This window comes from Micromys minutus (genome assembly GCF_963924665.1).
Source record: "Micromys minutus genome assembly, chromosome: 4".
Classification (NCBI taxonomy): Eukaryota; Metazoa; Chordata; class Mammalia; order Rodentia; family Muridae; genus Micromys; species Micromys minutus.
Genome location: NC_137973.1, coordinates 37,843,030 through 37,861,799, shown reverse-complemented (window position 1 = coordinate 37,861,799; position 18,770 = coordinate 37,843,030).

The window sequence follows — 18,770 nt, the reverse complement described above, 5'->3', positions numbered from 1 at the left end:
TAACAGTATTAACATGATGGACAACACTAACCTTTGTGTCTCGGTGGAACAAAACTGTCTGCTACTGGTTCTTTAGGTTTGAACCGCAGTCTTTTTCTCTAATAATGGACATGATCACGTGTGCTTGACATTTAGTTTTTTTTAAAAAAGGTTGAGGCGATCCGTTTATATTTAGAATCATGAGATTTTTAAAGTGAATCTGAAGTGACCAGAAATAATTTAGTTCAATTCCCATATTTCATGGTTGAGGAGACTGAAGCCTAGAATTGTGATGTGATTTGGCAGAGGGCACATATCTGGATAGTGGTTAGTGCATGTCTAGAAACGTGTGTGTGTGTTCATGTGAGTGGGTGCACATTCATATGTGTGTTTATGTTCATGTGTGTGAGCATGTTTGTATGGATCTGCAAGTGTGCGTGTGTGCATGTCTGTGTGTGTGTGTGAATGTTTGTGTGTGTGTGAGCATGTCTGTGTGTGTGTCCTTCAGTGCTTAGGATGTAAATTCCAGGCCTTGGGTGCTCTACCTAAGCTCTCTACCATGGATCTGTTGGCGCTAGGAAAGTCTGTCCTCTCAGGTAGTGGCTCTCAATTACACCCACTTGTTCTTGCAGTTGAATAGAAACTACATTTCACTCCCTTCACCCACACTGAACTATGTCCCCTCTTCCAAGAGTGTCACCCACATGAGGCTAACTGCATCCTCAAGAGGATATATCGGCTGTGAACAGCCAGGAGTCACGAGAGAAGAAAAGATGTGTGGAATGCATCTTCTCAGCTGGTTTCAGAACACCTCTCTTCTGTTTCTATGTGATTTTGAAAAAGTTTTGTAGCAACAAGTGAGGCCAAACCCTACAAAACTGGAAACAAATGTGATGGGCCACTCCCGAGCCATCTGCAGCTCCTGTAACCCCAGGGGTGAGGTGGGTGTGGGTGGGAGTGGTGCAGTGTGGGTGTGGGGTAAGGGTGGGGTGGGAGTGGGTTGAGGAAGGGGTGAAGGTGGGGTGGGGGCAAGTGTGAGGTGTGGGTAGGAGAGGGGTGGGGGAGGGCGAAGAAGGGGGTGAAGGTAGGATGGGAGTAAGAGTGGGGTGAGGTGGAGAAAGTTTAAGCATCAAATTCAATCTCTAAAGAGCAATTCTAGTTCAAGAACATAGACCAATCTAGTTCAACAACAATAGCAACAGAGACAGACCTTAGAGTAAATTGAAAAGATTGTCTTAGGATGTTTTCAGTGGCACACACAATGCTGGTGGACTAGAATTGGCTAGACCAGGAAGGCGATTGCTAGCTCATGGTGTGAGGACACTGGAGGCTGGCTGTTCAGGACTGCTTACCTTGGTTGTGCTATCAGCAATTTCTCAGAATGCATAGGTTGCAACAGCTACAAATGTAATCGCTGTACTTGTGATGCTCTTGTGATAAATGTCCTGTCCCCTGGGGGTCTTGCTGTCTCTTAGCCTTTCCTTCTAGGGCTGCTCAGTTATCAGACACTGACACTAAACCACTTGCCCAGGTCTGCTTGTGCACAAATCAAACAAGGCAGAATCCATGCTCCAAAATAACCGGTTTTAAAACCAGATTTTTTGTGCCGCAGAGGGCGTTAGGGGACTCCCCTCATCTCCTGTCTCTTCCTCATGCTTGTATCCCTGTGTGTCTCTGGAGAGTGTGGCAGATTGCTTTTTCTGGAAAACAAAGAACTATGTTTTCCAGTGGCGCCTATACTTTGAATAATAAAGCCTACGCTTTCAAACAGTGCAAAGCCATGAAGGGATACGTAACAAGACTACGTCTGTTTTCTGAAGACACTTAGGATGTCAGGTAGACAACTATATTTCTGTCACACGCCCTGAAAGATGACAACTGAACGGATGGAATCAGGAAGGATTTTGGGGATGCATGTGCTTCCCATGAGGGCCGAGGAGCCCAGCTGAACTCGCTGTGTGGCTCAGATGAGTTGGACCTTGGTTAGGGATGGCAAACAGGTGGACTTGATGTGAAGAGAGTGCTTGATTTGGCCAGAGAATTCTATTTGGTGCTTGGCTCTTAGTCACATCCCCTGGGAATGGGAGCAGACTTGGGAAGAAGTCCTCCCATCAAAGGAACCAACCTGGCTGTGTGCAGCAAGCACTCTGATCCCTCCCCTCCTAGGAGTCTTGGTTGCAGAACCAAGATGCTGTGACAAGAACAGTGGCTCATAAGATCTATTTCTGCCTTCTACTAGTGACTCACCGGATGACTCAAGGTGAATCTACCAATCTCCGAGTGCCGCCCCCATCCCTGGGGAACAAACCATAGCCAGTTTCCGGGCACGCAGGGTCAGCTGTCTGTAGGGGCTGGACAAAGACCACCAGTCAGTCCGTCTTCCCTGTGGCTCAGCCCCTCCTGGTCTTTCCGGCTCGTCCCCCCCCCCCCCAGCTTTATTCCCTGCCTTTTCCTTTCTCAAACAACACAGCTCCTAAGTAACCCAGACACGTGTCCTGGTGTGTGTGTGGGGGGGGGGGCTCTGCAAACTCTGCAGGCTCTCCCTGATCTGTGCTGGGGAGCAACCCCGTGATTGCTTGCTATTAGCAACTCGGTTTGCAGGATAAATAATGTGAACCTGAGTGCCGCCCCCACCTCCCCCTGTGGGATAGGGCAAATTTCCATTTTGCAGCGGGTCAGCTTCCCAAAGCACCAGGGCTTGGAACGTTAATCTGTTGATTCTCTCCAGGCACCCTCTCTGGGCTTGACTGCGGGGCTCTAGTCCTGGTGGGACTTTACATTAGAATCCGACAGAGAAACTATTGCTCCTCTCATTGTTTTCCCTACAAATTAGTTTTCTAGATTTAATGGCTCTGGTTGCTGAGCAGATTGAAGAAATTGGGGCGGATGGTGGGGTGAGTTGGAGAGCCCATCACAGGCGCTCGGCTATTGGTTAGGCCCAGAACTTTGAGGCTTTGAGATTTAGGTAGAAATTAATTCTCACCAGAGTTGGGGGAGGGGGGACGACTGTGAAGTGGGAGTGAGCTTTCTCTTTCCCGGAAGGAATTTTATTTGTTGTTATTGCATGTTTAAAAAGTTTTTAGAGAAATTGTGGTGCAATATAATAGATTGCAAAGGTTCTCCGCAGGATGCGGGGGTGTGTTGTATTGCTCAGCTGTGGGCAGATCTTGTTGTAGTCAGACCTGGGGATTGAACATTGCCTGAAGATGGCTTCATTAGTGCTGCTCAGCATAAAAGTGAAAGCAAAACAAGAAGGGAAAAAACCCAAACCCAGGATGCCCTGGTCTGGAAGTGTGGGCTTAGGTACATTCTGAGTGGGCAGATGGGGGACAAGATGCAATTGCAATTCTAGGAAACCAGGGCTGGGCTTGGCTGGGCTTGCCTGGGTTTGGCTGGGTTTGGCATTGGAGCAGGTCAGCAGGCCTGTAAGAGAGATGGCAGGGGCTGGTAACCTGGCTGATTCATCTTTGAGTTTAGGATGTGTTAGTCATCTGTACAGTGAGTTGAGACCAAACAGTGCCTTATAGGCTGGAAAACAAGGCTGAGTGGGAGTTCCCACAAGGGGCCGAGCTTCGTGGTAGGAAGATGGAAGTGCGTGGTGGGATGGGCAACAAGAAAAACAACTATTAGTAAAGGAGACATTGAGGGAAGGGAAACTGTGCCAAGGGAGCGGTATCATTAGCCTCTGCTTCAGGTGGAAGGTTGTTTTGGGCTAACAAGGTGATACTTGGCAATAAAACTAAGCTGATCATGATGCAAATGTCTCTGTAGCATAAGATTGGGATAATTTCCCAAAACCTAGGATCAAAGCTGTGTTAATGGGAATACTATGTATTCCTTATCTATCCTAGCCTGCAGTCTTTGGAAGGAATGTGGTTGTTGTTGTAGCCAAGGGTGTTCGATTTCAGGTCATCGGGGAAAAGCAGACTGTAGCATTTGTTGTGGAGAAACCCAGAAATACAGTGAAAAAAATTCCCCCTGCCTCTTCCCTCGGCCCACAGAAGTTGTTCTCAGCTGAGAACCCAGTGCTAAGAAGACCTCCTGCTCATTTGCTCAATGCATAGGACCAAGAAGAAAATGGATGAGTCTCATTTCCTCCAGAGATGAGGGATCTCCACTGTCAAGTTGATTGGCTTTGGGATCACCATGGAAACATGCTTCTGGGTGTGACCATGAGAGTGTTTCCAGAAAGGTTAAATGGAAGAGAGAAGACCCACCTTGAATATGAAAAGGATCATGCCATTGGCTGGGGTCTCAGAGTGAGTTAAATGGAGAAAGTGAATTAAGTACCAGCATTCACCTTTCTCTGTTACCTATGGATATAATGTGACTAACTACCTCACTTACCAACTGCCATGCTATTTCCATCAGGATAGACTGTATCTTCTTCAACTATAAGCCACAATAAACCCAACTTAAGTTGCTTCTTGTCTGGTTTCATGGTCACAGTGGTGAGAAGAGTAACTAATATACCATGGGAGGAGAATAATACCCCCACTGTGGTGGTTTAAATGAGGATGGCCCCTGTAGACTCATATGGTTGAATACTTGGTCCCCAGATGAAACCATTTGGGAAGGATGAAGAGGCGTGGCCTTGTTGGAGGAGGTGTGCTACTGGGGGCAGGCTGGGCAGGCTTTGAGGTTTCAAAAGCCCATACCATTCCCAAGTAGCTCTCTCTACCCTGTTGTTGTGGATCAAGATGCGCACTCTCAGCTGATCCTGCTGTCAGGTTTTTGCTCTGCCACCATGAGCTAGGCAAAGCAAATGGACTCTAACTCTCTAAAATAGTAAATTAAATGCTTTCTTTTATACCTTGCTTTGGTCATGGTGTTTTATCATGACAATAAGAAAGTATCTAAGACACCACAGAAGAAAGGCTTTTAAGGAAGCTATAGAGGGGGCTAAGTGAGACCAAGAGAAGGGTTGGAGAATGAGGGATGCTTATCTGGTCCTTGTCTTCCTTTATGTGCAAACATAGTAGCTGTTATTATTATTTTTTTTTTGAGGACCTACTCTATTCTAAGTTCCTTTACACTGATGGTCTTTTTTACCCTCACAATAACATGAGGAGGCACCAAAGGATCAAAATGCTCTCTGAGTACTGAAAGGTGGTAGTAAATACTCATAATTCTAGCACTTGGGAGGCTGTAACAGAAAGACAAATGTTTAAAACCAGTTTGGATTATGAAGTGAGATCCTAATTGAGAGGGGGGAGGGAGGGAGGGAAGGAGAGAGAGAGAGAGAGAGAGAGAGAGAGAGAGAGAGAGAGAGAGAGAGAGAGAGTGTTCTGTGACTTGCGCAAGGTCATTTGCCTTGTCAGTGGGGGTTCCCCTTATCTTGTCCAACCATATACACACATACATGGTCCTCGGCAACAGAGTGTCAAAGTTGACGCTCTCTGAAGACAATGTATCTATATTAAGAATCTGGCAGACTACTTGATATTGGCCTTGACCTTGGAGACATTGTGTCTCTGCAAAGATGAAATGCTGTAAGTCCAAGTCAAAATGATCTTGGACTATCTTAGGACCTCTTATAGCCAATTACTTTAACTCCTGTATCTGACCTAACATTTTAATGACTGACAGATAAATTTTCCAGAATGTATTATGAAGCTTAACCTCCATGAAGCCTGAAGCTAACAGTGTTGTAAGATAACATCTGAAGCCAAAAGAGGAGTGTTACATTTTTGTAACGGTTTTGGAGTTTTATGGAAAAAGCCTAAGCTCCAACATCCTCAAAATGCTGACTGGGCCTCCCATCCTCATATAAGCTTATTAAAGAGATGACTAATGGTGCAAAGTAGGGAGAAGAGATTTAGTCAGTGTGGTACATTGGGAGGTGGAGCAGGTAATGTGGTATAATATCACAAACTTCAGTAAAGAAAAAATCAGGGTAGCAACTGAGAGGTCGGCATTGTTGGACTGTCCTGGGTAAGGTGTTGTCTGGCTGACACTGCCTCTGTTGTGGTTGTGTGAGGTGGTCCTGAAGTTGTTACTGCTATCATTGCTTGATGGGAGCAACCTGGTTTTCATGAACTTCCTACTTCTGTTCTTCAGCATGGAGAACTGCCCCCATTTGAGCCTACCTGTTCTGAGAATCCAAGGTATGTCTCAAGAGAAAAGGTTAAGGACAACGACTTACCTCTCTATTTTCTGCCGAAATAAAGGATGCAAAGACACAAAACCCAGATGTTGGTGTCAGATGTTTGTCCTGCTTTAGTTACCATCGTCAGCCAGTCAGGCTATGACAATTTTGGAAACAGAAGTCATGTGATTCCTAGAACTAAGCAGCTTGCTTCTGTCCTGCACATCCTATCAGCCCCAGGAAAGCTGTTTTTCCATCACTTGCCATTCTTAAACTCCCCATCTCCTCGTTACCCCTAGCAACGACCATCAGCAGGCCAAGAAAAAAAAACTTCAATCTCCTTTTCCCCCTCCTTTTCCCCAAGCCTGTAAGAAGGGGACCTCCACTCTGTCACAGGGGCCTGAACTCTCCTAAGGGGTCCCACCATGCTGCCGTCTGTCTGTGGCATTAATAACTATAATATCTTTTACCCACCTGCCTCAGTGACCCCCTGGAACCCTGAACCCAGAACCTTTCAAACTTGCCAACCTGAATGAGGAGTCATTAGAGCAAAGAGCAGTTTTTAAGAGCTATCAGCTTGGATGTGAAACATCCTCATCTCCCTGCCCTAAAGATTCATGAACTGAGGGCTTAGTGGCCAGATGATGGGACTGGGGGAAGTAATCAGATCTTAAGGGCACTGACCTGGTCAATGACTAATTTCCATGTTGATTAATAATCTGTCCATATTATTTGTAGGTAGGAGAAAGAAGGAGGCAGGAATGGTACCAGGAAATAGATCACATGGGGCATGGCCTGGGCAATTGTATTTTTTGGTGAGGTGAACAGCTCTTCCTGACCAAGTCCTACAGACACCTCCTCCCGTCAGGCACAAAGCCAGCCAGCCATGGCCTGCAATGTCTGTATCTGAGTTTTTTCTCCAGTCAGCTGCTTGTACCAGGACTTTTGTCACAATGACAAGAAGGTGACACAAAGAGACTCCGAAGAGACTCCGAAGAGACTCCTCCAAGCTGCTGCCACCAGCCTGCTTGCCTGACATTTCTGCTCCTGAGACTGGAAAACATCTACTGATTTCAGACTTTCTCCTGTTCTGTCTGTTCAAGTTCATCCAACCTCTTCTACAGTGACTCAAAGTGACTCCCACGTGTGTTCCTGAACCATCACCCCTCATATTTGGCTTAGGATAAACTTCCTACTTTTTCTGAAGTGGGATCCTTAGAGCACTGGGTATTGAACCTAGGGCTTTGTGTATGCTCAGGCAAACACCGTATCACGGAGCTATATCCCAGTTAGTTGACCGAGTTCTTATTTCAGGGCAACAGTAGTCACAAGCTCCAGTGCTGGAGTCTTTGGTTTAGGTCTCTCTGATGAAGAACTTTTTGTCTGCTGTCAGGGGTGGGGCTGTATGAAGAGCAGATGTGAACAGCAGTTAAACCTTTAAGAAAGGGGAGTGGCCAAACTCAGGGCTCATCCGGCACACTGGCCTGGCCTGGCAGCTTTGATTAGTCACACAGAGAGAATGAAAAACAAAATAAAACAAACAAAAAAAAAACCAAACAAACAAAGAACAACAACACCAACAAAAAAACAAAACAAAACAAAACAAACAAACAAAAAAAACCCAGCAGTTGGTCACTTGTTCCTTGGGGATCTGGAGGAAAAAAGGACCTGTCCCATGGATTGCAGGGGCCACTGTAGTGCTGAGGTGACACCATTCCAGAGCTAACAAGACTCAGCTCTGAAGATGGTCCAGTACTAGGAAGGTCACAGAAGAGCTGAACCTTCTTAGCACCCATCTAGCCCCTAAGTTGGAGTTCTTCAGGCAGTTGTGTTTGATAGAAGAATAAGACCAACGCAGGCCTTCCAGGGAACTATTGACCCCTGAGAGACAGACATGAAGTATCTCCAGTCACTCACTGTTCAGTCACCAGTCAGATAATGTTCACTCTGCAAGTACTGAGAGCCAAACAGCATGGATACAAGGCCTAGGTTAGACCTGTAGTGTTTCAACACTATGGATAGACCAGAGACATATAGTCATGTGTGAAAAGCAAGAGAAAATCCTGTTGGCTGGCTAACCTGGGGAGCCAGGCAGTTCTCCTGGAAAAGGTGCCATCCAGTCTGACCCCTGCAAGCCAGTGAGTATGACGCCTGGTGAGGGGTGAGCAGCCAGAGAGCTGAGCTTTCTGGATAGACGAGGCAGATGGATGAACAAGAGGGTGGGAGCTTGGTAGGCCTAGTTCTCCTTGCTGACTGGAAGCCAGTGTCCTGCCATGTCACGGAAAACCCTGTGAACTTTGTCTTGCCCCTTAGTCACATGGACTTAGGGGCAAGGTGGAGCCATTGCAGGGCTTCAAGAGCAGGAACAAGGTCAGACTTTGGACTCACTCTGGCTGGGATGTGGAAGGCTGTTAGGAGGCAGACCTATTAGAGTTTTCCAAGGAAGAAATAACATTGATTTACTCAAAGCGTTGTTTGGAGCCAGGACTTCCTTTGGCATTATCCATGGGTCAGGGTACAACCTAGAAGTGGCACTGTGGGCAAGGTACTAAAGCAGAATAGCTCATCAGGGTCTGATACCACACACATCTGATCCCAGCATTTGGGAGGTTGAGGCAGGAAGATTCAAGGCTAGTCTGAGATACATAGGAAGATCCTGCCTTTAAAAATCAGAACAGTAACAAAACCAAAAATATAGTTCATAACTCAAGGACACTCTAGAAGAGACTGTACGTTCTGTCAGATGTTGAAGAGTCAAGAAGGTATCTTTGAGGAAGGCCCCAGGAACTCAGCAGCATATTCAGCCAGGGAGGAAGTGCAGATGAGGCCAGGGTGAGAACATCAGCAAGAGTCTGAAGTAAATGAGGTCGGAGACTCTGAACCAGGACACGGTGATTTCATGAATTCCCATCTCTACCGCTTTGTCAGTTCTTGTGATTTTATCATTCCTTTAGATTTGTCATCTTACTCCCCACTTTGTATCTGTTTTCTGTGGGGAATAGCAATATAACCTTTTAAAAATGCAAAGGACGGTTGCTTGTTTTGATGAGGTTGATATGAGGGTAGTTGGGGGTGATGTCTATGTCTTGCTTGGTAAGAGGAAGTTTATGGAGGAGTGGTCAGACAGAGGTGGTTCATCTGGAGAAAATAAAAAAACCAGCATCTCACTACTTCTTCCTTTTTTTTAAGGCAGTCTCTTTCCGTGTAGCTGGCCTGGAACTGACTACATAGACCAGGCTGGCTTGGAACTCACAGAGATCCACCATGTTTTCCAAGTGCTAGGGTTGAAGTCATGAATTACCACATCTGGCTCATAACTTTTAGACTACTCCTTTTAAAAGGTATCATATAATTTTTGTCCCCTCAAACATAGACTAGGTCAAGCAGCATGTTTCTTGTGAGCTTCTAGAATCTGGTGAAACTGGATGTATGTAAGCCCCGAGGAGAGGCTGTGAGTTACATTTCTCACCCACTCCCCTCAGATGATTTGCTCAGGGGAAGCCAGATGCCATTTATGCAGCTGCCCCTGAGCTGGGTGAAGACACACACGGAGAAACCTATTCCCCACATGCATGGGAAAAGGTGTATCTCCCAGTCAAGCCTTCAGGAAGTCAGGTCCTGGTTTTCAGGTTTTCTAGTCGACACCCTGGGGATTTGTCTAAAACTATGACATAGGAAACTTGTCTTATATTTGTCAGACATAGGGTGATTTGTTCCATAATAAAAGAGAACTAATCCAGAGGTAGAGTTGTATTTGTCTTAAGATTAAGTTAACTAGAAGTAGAATTGATGTGGGGACCTTTTATTCCTTAATAGAAGACCTACACACGTAAGAGCTTCAGCATCTTATTCATCCATCCACCCAGCCGCTCACCCATCCACCCATCTATCCATCTACCCATCAACTAACTCACCCATCCATCCATTATCCATTCATTCATCTACTCATCCATTCATTTATCCATTATTCACCTATCCACCCACCTACCACCTATCCATCTATCCAACCATCCATCTTCCCACTTAACAATTCATCCATACATCCAACCAACCATCTATCTATCATTCATCCATCTATCCACTTACCATCCATCCATCCATCCATCCATCCATCCATCCATCCATCCATCCATCTAACACATTCTATATAAGTTCTGCAAGAGCAAGAACTGCCTCCTATTTTTACTCCTCTTTCTCCTCCTCCTTTTCTTCCTCCTCCATTCTTGTCTTCTCAGTTTTTTGAGTTCAGGCTTTGCTCACTGCTGAAGCTGACTCCTAACTCTGCCTGCTTAGTGCCAAGATCATAGACACATCTCTCCACACCTGATTTGACTTCTTTGTTTTTATATCTCCAACACTAAACACACAAGCAGCACCTGAAATGTAACTGTTAAATAGATCATCAATGAATGGTTCCTTTCAGGAAGTTGTCAGAATCAGAGCATTAGACCAGGACATCAGCACATCAAAGGCTGTTATAGTAGAGTAGGTCCCACAGAGAACAAGTTATTTAGGGTGGTGGAGTCAGAAAAGGTCTCTTGTCTGGGCTGAGAGTGTTTTAAAATTTGAGGTAGGATCTCACTATGTAATCCAGGCTGAGTTCAAACTCATGAAAATCCTTTTCTCTCAGCCTCCCAGGTACCACCACACCTAGCTTTGAGCAAAATCTTGAAGCATAGATAGTTGTCTAGGAAGTCAAGGCAGGGAATACACCATGAGCACATATGTCACATGTGAAGCCTGACTGATTTCTGGGTGTCTGAAACCATAACTCAGAATATTTTCTGTGGAGGGGGTAGGGCGATTGAGAAGGACACACAATGCTGTGACCTGTCCTCAGGAGCAGTCAGCACAACTCTGTCTTCCCTAAGGGGATGCAGTCTGTCCTTAGTGGAGTGAGTTTCACTCTATCCATCAGTCAGTTTTCCCCAGCTTGCCTTTCTTTTTTTTTTTTTTTTTCTTTCCATTGTCTTGCTTTGCTCCCCCTTTAGTCCATTTCCTCTGGTCTGTTTAGCACAGGTTACCCCTTACTACTCAATGAAAAAATTATTTCTTTTATGATCCATGCCTCTGGTCAGCCTCCCTGCTGGCCCACTTAACCCTGGTCCCATCCTTCCTTTTATCCCACCAGTCTTGGTGCCTTGGAGAAACTCATTCTCTTGGGCTTTCTCAGTTCATGTTTCCCAGAGAGAGAACCCGACCCCTTAGTTCTCCCAGAGAACTGATCTTGACTAGTTGTAAGCGGTTAGTCAGCAACTGTTGGGGGGCACAGAGGTCCCTGTGCCCACAGATAAGCACCAAGGGAACCTGGGATGATAAAGACACAGACTTGTTCCTTCAAAGGAATGGAAACATAATTTGTTGTCCATAAAGAAGTCTGGGAATGGATGGGGTTAATAGCCTGAAGACATTTCTACTATCAGTACAGCCAAGACCACACTAGGTTCTTCCCTAAACCTTTATCAATCTATAGAACCCATCTTTATGGAAGGTGTCAACATGTATTTTACAAAGAGTTTCGAAGTCTTACATTTTATTGTGCACACAGCATAGAGTTAATTATCATCAGGAAATTTTTCATCAAACTGTGCTGTGCTTAAATATGCCTAAAATAAACTACTTGGGGTCATAATCTCAAAGTGTGAACCAACACCAGCTACTGAGTTGTGTTGACCTGAGCTACCTTCTTGCTTTCCTCTGATAGTTACCCAGCTGACTGTGATAGTTGCAGAGACCCCCCCCCCCCAAGCAATGAAAAAGGTTGGGAGTTCTAGGAACAACTTTGTTCCAAGCAGTTGTGGCCCAGGAAGGTAGGCAGGGATATGAGTTCAGAAAGAGCCTCATGGAACTGCCTCTTCAACACATCTCAACAGCAGGGCAAGATCCCCAAAGATCTGGGGGAGATGTTTTAATGCACTTGGTGAAGCTCTGGAAGAGCACCATAGACAAGGTGATGTGGAAAAAGTAGAAGTCTATTTGCTTTTGGAGACTTAAAAGTCCAAGGCTGAGGGGCTGCATTTGATAAAGACCTTTATGTTGTGCCATAACATACCAAAAGGAAACAAGTGACTGATGTGTGTGGGGTTGGGGGAGGGAGAAGGAGAGACAGAAACAGAGAGACACACAGAGAGAAAGTGAGAGAGACAGAGGGAGGGAGGGGGGAACTGAACACAATATGTTATTGGATTCACTCCTGGGATAACGAAATCGCTTCTGTGACAATGGCATTAGTTCGTTCATGTGCCATCAAAAGCTAATCATCTCTTATAGCAATATGACACTATTGTATATTAGAGATTAGTTTTCCAGCATATCAACTTTGGGGAAAATGTTCAAACTGTATCAGACAATAAATGGCAGCTCAAAGGTTTGGGGTTTTGTACAAAGCAGCTTTGGGTGACCACATCACATCTTGTCTACCAGCTGCTGCCATGTTGGAAGGTTCAGTACCCAAGAGATTCCACACCAAGCACATCTTGCCTGCTGCCTCTTAGTATCAACAAAAGCCACAGGAAATGGTCAATTTGGGGAGGTGAGGTTGATGAATATACTCCAGGGCAAGCTCATTCAGGAGAGAGACTGAAGCTGGTAGATAAATGTTCAGCAACCTGCCTTTTAGGTGGTGGGCAGTTTGAGAAATGACTCACAAGCTTCTCACAGACTGGGTCCCTCCACCATCTTCACTGCATTGGGTCTCTTGGTTTCTTCCTGTCTCCTGCTCCTCCATTCTAGATAACCTCATGAATAGTGTTGCATTAGAGACCTAATCTTAGACTGTTCGAGGGAAAGCCAGCTGAGGTTTGCAGTGTGTTTCCTTTCTCTGATAGCATCCCACGATAAGCTTCACCCACTCTTCTTGGCAGAGAGGACAGAAGCACAGCAGGTCACAGTTCCCCAACTTAAGGAGCTTACTGCCTCCCCCTCTCTGGTAAGTGGTCCTGGTGTTTGTATTTCCGTTATCTCCTTTGGCCCTCTCAGCAACCTTTGCAGAGAACCAGTGCAAACATCATTATCCTCATCTTACAGGAAAAGCAAGAGCAGACAGAGGTGGTCAACATGGTTTACAAGGTCACACAGTTAGCCAGTGGCCTTCTAAGCAATTAAGATGTTTAGCCAAGTATATGAATTATTTTAGTTACTCTGAGAAAGTAACGTTAAAAGCAAAACATTTGCAATAATTTAATTATTCACTTGCCTTCATTATTTTTTTTTTCTTTGCGTTCTCTGTTTCTCCTTAACTTTCCAAATATTGTACTGGCTTTTAATCAGTGCTATATAATTTCTTCGGAGAAACTAGGTCAATGTACAACGTGTTAACACAGCTTTTCTTTTGCGGTTTAAATAAAATTTTAGTAAAAATTTCATCTCACAAGGAGGAAAGGGAAAAAAAAAAACCTTTGAGTGCTATTGGGTAATTTGAAACAGAATGCCATGATTAAACGTGCATTTTAGATGACCGGAATGGTGGAGGGCTGAAGGGAGGGAGCAGGGAAGGGCAGGGATCCATCTTGTCTCTGTAGGTGGTTCTAACCCTTTCCTTGGCTTTAAATAACATCTTTATGGTGGTGACTCACACATTTCCATCTCCAAACCCAGCTTCTCTGCTGAACTCCTGACTGGCATATTCAGCCTGTAATTGACATCTTGTCTACAGAATGTCTCTCAGACTTCACATGTTCAGAGGGAAACTCTTGATTTCCAGCACAGCTACCCCACCTCAAACATTTTTTCCCAGTGTTTTCTCTCTTGGTGAGAGGCACACCACACCAAGGTGGTGGCGGTGTACCTTTCTCTGGAACTCAGTTCAAGCTACATAAACTTGAAAGTTGTCCCTTTCTGCCTTCTCTCTCACCCCCAGTTTTCATCCCTTTACCAAGTCTGAGAGCTCCTGGCCACCTCACCAACAAAGCCACTACCAGCTCTTGTCTGGGCTCTGACTGTCTCTTCCTCCTTTCATCCTTGCTTCCTGTTGAGGGAGGGAAAATTTTCTTCCATTGTCTTGAGGTTTTAGAGGTACCGTGGCTGTGCTCAGTGATCCAAGAAGTGAGTGTGGGACATGGCTCCTTTTCTTGCCTTTTGTCTCAATTAGGATGCTAAAGTATTTAGAAAGAATAATCCACACTACACCATTGTTTTAAGAGCAGGAGAACCTGTCCTTGTCAGCAGGTAGCCTACTTAGCCTCTGCTCCTGTAATAAAACACTGACTAAAAGTAACTTGGGCGAAGGAAAGGATTTTATTTGGTTTACAGATTACAGTCCATCATGGAGGAAAGTCAGGGCAGGAGCCCAAGGCAGGAACTGAAGCAGAGACCACAGAGGAGGGCTGCTTACTGGCTTGTTCTGGGTGTCTTGCTTGGCTTGCTTTCTTATGGAATTTGCCTAGGGGTGACACCACCTACAGTGGACTGGGCCTTCCCTTACTAATCATAAACCAAGACAATTTCCCCAGGAACTTACCCACATTCTAATCTCATGGAGGCAATTCCTTAACTGTAGTTCCTTCTTAAGTGACTCTAGTTTGTGTATCTTCCCCTCACTCCCAACACTGAATGACTGAGCCAATCTCAGGGAAGTTTTAATTATGGTTGTGGTGGTGGTAGAGGAGGTGGAAGTGGGAAGTGGCAGTGGTGGAGGTGACCTGCCACCATACCTTTCTCTGGAACTCAGTTGAGTCACTCCATAAAGGAAAACACCACACAAGCTTAGTTTAAAATCAGCAGGTAACTCAATCGCTGGACACAACAACTAACATCCTAATTAGGAAGCCATATTAAGATTAATTCTCTGGTGGTGAATCTGCCATCTTACCAAGGGACTCTAGTTTGTTACTTCTTCTACCCCAAGCTCTCTCTCTGTCCCCCAAAAGCTGCAAGTCTTTCTTCTCCTCTCTTCCCCTCCTCCTCTTTTCCCTACTCCAACTTGGAATGCCCACCTACTCCTTGCCCAGTGATTGGTCCCCTGAAATTTTTATTCATTAGGGGAAGGTCCTTGTCACAAACACTGAATACAGGTGCCCATTCATTTCTTGGTTGTTTCTGCACACATCAAAAGGCCTCACACTTCAGCAGGTGGGTTCATGCCACAGATTTACCAATAATGAGTTGAACATTGCCACCACAAAGTCACTGTGTATGAAAAGTCAGTCAGACAGACAGGCACAAAGAAAACAGTAAGGTAGGGGGTTCTGAAGGTGAGTTCAGGTCCTAGCACCAGAGAAAGATAAAATGCTAGGTTCTCTCAAGACAGGAATCAGGGTATAGAGGCAGCCTGTGTGCCGAAGTAGGGTCTCTTCTAAGAGATGAGGAGGTGCACGTTTTACAACAGGACCTGTCCCCGGCTTTCTAGTTCCCAGGAAGGAGACAGGGAAGAGGTCAGGGAGCAGAATATGTGGCCACCAATATTTCTCTTGATGCAAATTCACTTTTCCAGGAAAACAATACAGAAAGATTCAAAGACCATGCCCTCAGTAGGTGCCCGTCTGTGAGAGGGAAGGGCTGCAGCAGGTGTTGTGCCCTGGGCACTCATCTGGCCTGGGTTCTAACAGTGTGTATTAGTCAGGGGTTTCTAGAGGAAACACACAGATGAAACAAATGCATTTCTGAAGAGGATTGCTGATATTGAACGGAGACATATTAAAAGAGGAGGTATTGATTGGCTTACATAATGTGCTGGCTGTCTTCATACTAGTTAGGCTGAGAACCTGGTAACTACTTGGTCAATGAGGCTGATGCTTTGGTAGTCCCAACCTGGTGCTGAAGGCCTGGAGGAGTCCTAGAGAGGAGAGTCACTGGCCTTCAGTTCATGTTGGAATCCCAAAGTGCATACTGTTGTGAGCAAAGAAACATAGGAATGTAGCAGTATCCGAGTAAATAAACCAGCAGCAAGACTCAAAGGCAAACAGGCAAAAGCTGCCAGTGCTTTCCCCTGGGCCCCTGCTGTCCTGGCTGCCACACTTAGAATGGGTCTCTCTACTTCAGACATTGTGCCCTGCAGCCTCTTTTAGTTTCCTCCAGATCCAATCAAGTTGACAACTGAGATCAGTGATCACTCTGTGCAGTGAGAATTTGTTAGCCCCATTATAACCCAATGGGCCCATCTTCATGTAGATGTAGTTCTCACTGACTACAGGATCATTATTACCTGACTGAGGAGGTGTCTGCAAGAAGGGGGGTCAGGGTAGATCTTCATGTTAAGGTAATCAGTGAGTCCTCCTTCAAGAATAGAGACCCTGGATTTTTCATTGTGACACACTGAAGAACAACAAAAGCTTTGAAACCTTTCAATCACCCCAGCATTTCAGAGGTAAAAAAAAAATTCACACCACTTGAATTATCACCATATTAATCCAGTTGTAAAGCAGGACACATGCACATATGTATTAGTGAGGCAGGCTGATCTTTGTTTGAAACATAACGGTTTCAAACTCTAGTCATTAACAAATTATAGGCCCAAAAGATCACGATATAAAACAACCATAACAAATTAAACCGAGAATTATAAAGGTAAATAAACATAAAACCAAATTCGCAGTAGTTTATAGTGAATGCAAATTTTAATTGAAGGCCAATGCCATTAACCTTCCAAAGCTCACAGTTGATTCAAAACAACACTGCTTGAAGCACTGACTGTAATATGCCATTACCCCAAGCTGTAGGAGTTCCAGCTCTCTGTGGGCCTGCACACAGGAAGAGTGGCTCCTCATCACCAGCTGTGGCTCTTAGCAGAATACCAAATTAGAGTTCTTCAGGGAATCTTACAATAATCATTTTCCTTTCAGTATTCTAACTTTTAGTAACCCTAGTGATGATTTAGCCAGTTACATGAAAATAGTGTTTCTCGAATCTAAAGTGCATGGCACAGATGTAAATATCATTGCATACAAAATGCTCACACACACACACACTTGCATTTGGGGAGGTGGGAGACTGCAGGGAGCTGTGGTTCCCACTGTGGGAATCTCCGCTTTGGAAAAGGCACATGACTGTGTGTTAGAATCAAATAGCTTATCTTCCTTGGCTCTAATTTTCAGAAGTTCGGATGGCTTTGAGCCATGTGTCCACTCTGAGACATCATCTGTTGGGCCGAAGGGGGCCTCTGTTTGTCAGATGGCTCTGTGGGTGAAGAGGGCAATTCCTGGAAACTGAGGATTGTATCCACTAAAATAACAGCACAAGCTGTATCAGGATCACAAGACTCATGCCTTAGAAATCTACAGAGAATTGGGATCTAGTTTTTCTCTAGCCTTGGGGTAGCTGGCAGCAAAATCTAGATTCAGTTCACAACAAGACAACAAGCTAAGTAGTACCTGTAGGATACAGCCGACCTAGCTGTGTAGAAATGCTTGCTCCCCCAGCCTTCTGAGCTTGCCCCTCACTCACAGGGGCTGGTCCACTCCTTCTGAATCATGTGCCAGAGCCCTGGGTTTCAGGAGTCTCTGGGCTCCATCTAGGGTCACTAGTCCTGGTCATTGCATGCATTTTTGAGGTTGGCAGGTAGAGGGACTTGTGATCTGGTCTCTCTCAGCTTGGTCAGGTCCCTAAATTATCCCCTGGCTGACTTCAGTGTCTCTGGCTGGCGGGGTGGGGGTGGGGTCTTCTGAATTTTTGATAATCATTTCCTGTGTCGTGTGTCCTGCCTATTCTGTGGTCTTCTCCTCTGCTGCAGCTCCGGGAGGGATCGGGAACTGAGAGAAGTGTAAGAAAACTGACTAGACCTCCTGTTCGGCAGGCTGTGTGGTTCTCCTGACCAGGCTTTGCCACATGAAGTCTCAACAGCCTTGGTGCTTTCTATATCCTGGTTATTTCAGAAGCTCAGTCCTACAGCATGTAGGATGGGATTGTGTGTGTGATATGTCATTTGATGTCTGCTACATGCCTGTGTATATGTGGTATGTATAACTTGTGGTATATGCACAGTGTACACGTCATGCTGATATGTGTACATGGCATGTACATGTGCAGTTTATGACATTTGTTTGGTATAGTATGTGAGGAGTGGTGTGTGGTATGTATGTGGCATATGCAATATATGGTATTTGAGATGTGTGGTGTATGTGCTATGTGTACATATATGGTGATATGTATGCATATTAGGTTGAGATAAATGGGCTGTATTTACTATATTATATGATATGTGTTGTATATGTGTATTAGTGTGTGTGTTATACCATGTGGTATGTGCTTTCTGTGTGTGATGTGTATGAGGGGTATTCTCCTGCCTTTCTCTTTCTCACTTCATTTTCCTACCGTCTTTCAGGGCCGGAAGGAAAGACTTTCTTCACATCCTCCTTAGTATTGTCATATTTCCTGCTGCAGTGATAAAAAACAAAAAACCCTGACAAAAATAACTTAAGGGAGAAAGAGCTTCTTCTGATTCACGTCTCGAGGTCATGGTGAGGAAATCCTGGTAGCTGGTCACACTGCGCTGGACACTGGCGCCTGCTTGTGCTCAGCTCACCTTTCCCACCTCAGGGACCGATGCCACACTCCCAGCTCATGGGTCCTCCCTTTAACCTAATCAATATTCCAGATGTCACCACCTGTTAGTTCAATTGTCATAGCATCTACTGTAGACTTAGCTTTCTCACTGTACTGGTGCCCGAAGAGCCACTGTGTGATACACTAAGGGGCAAGGAGATGGAGTTCTGGAATGGGTAGCCTGTATTTATGGAATATCATTATGTTATTAGCACTTTTTCTAACT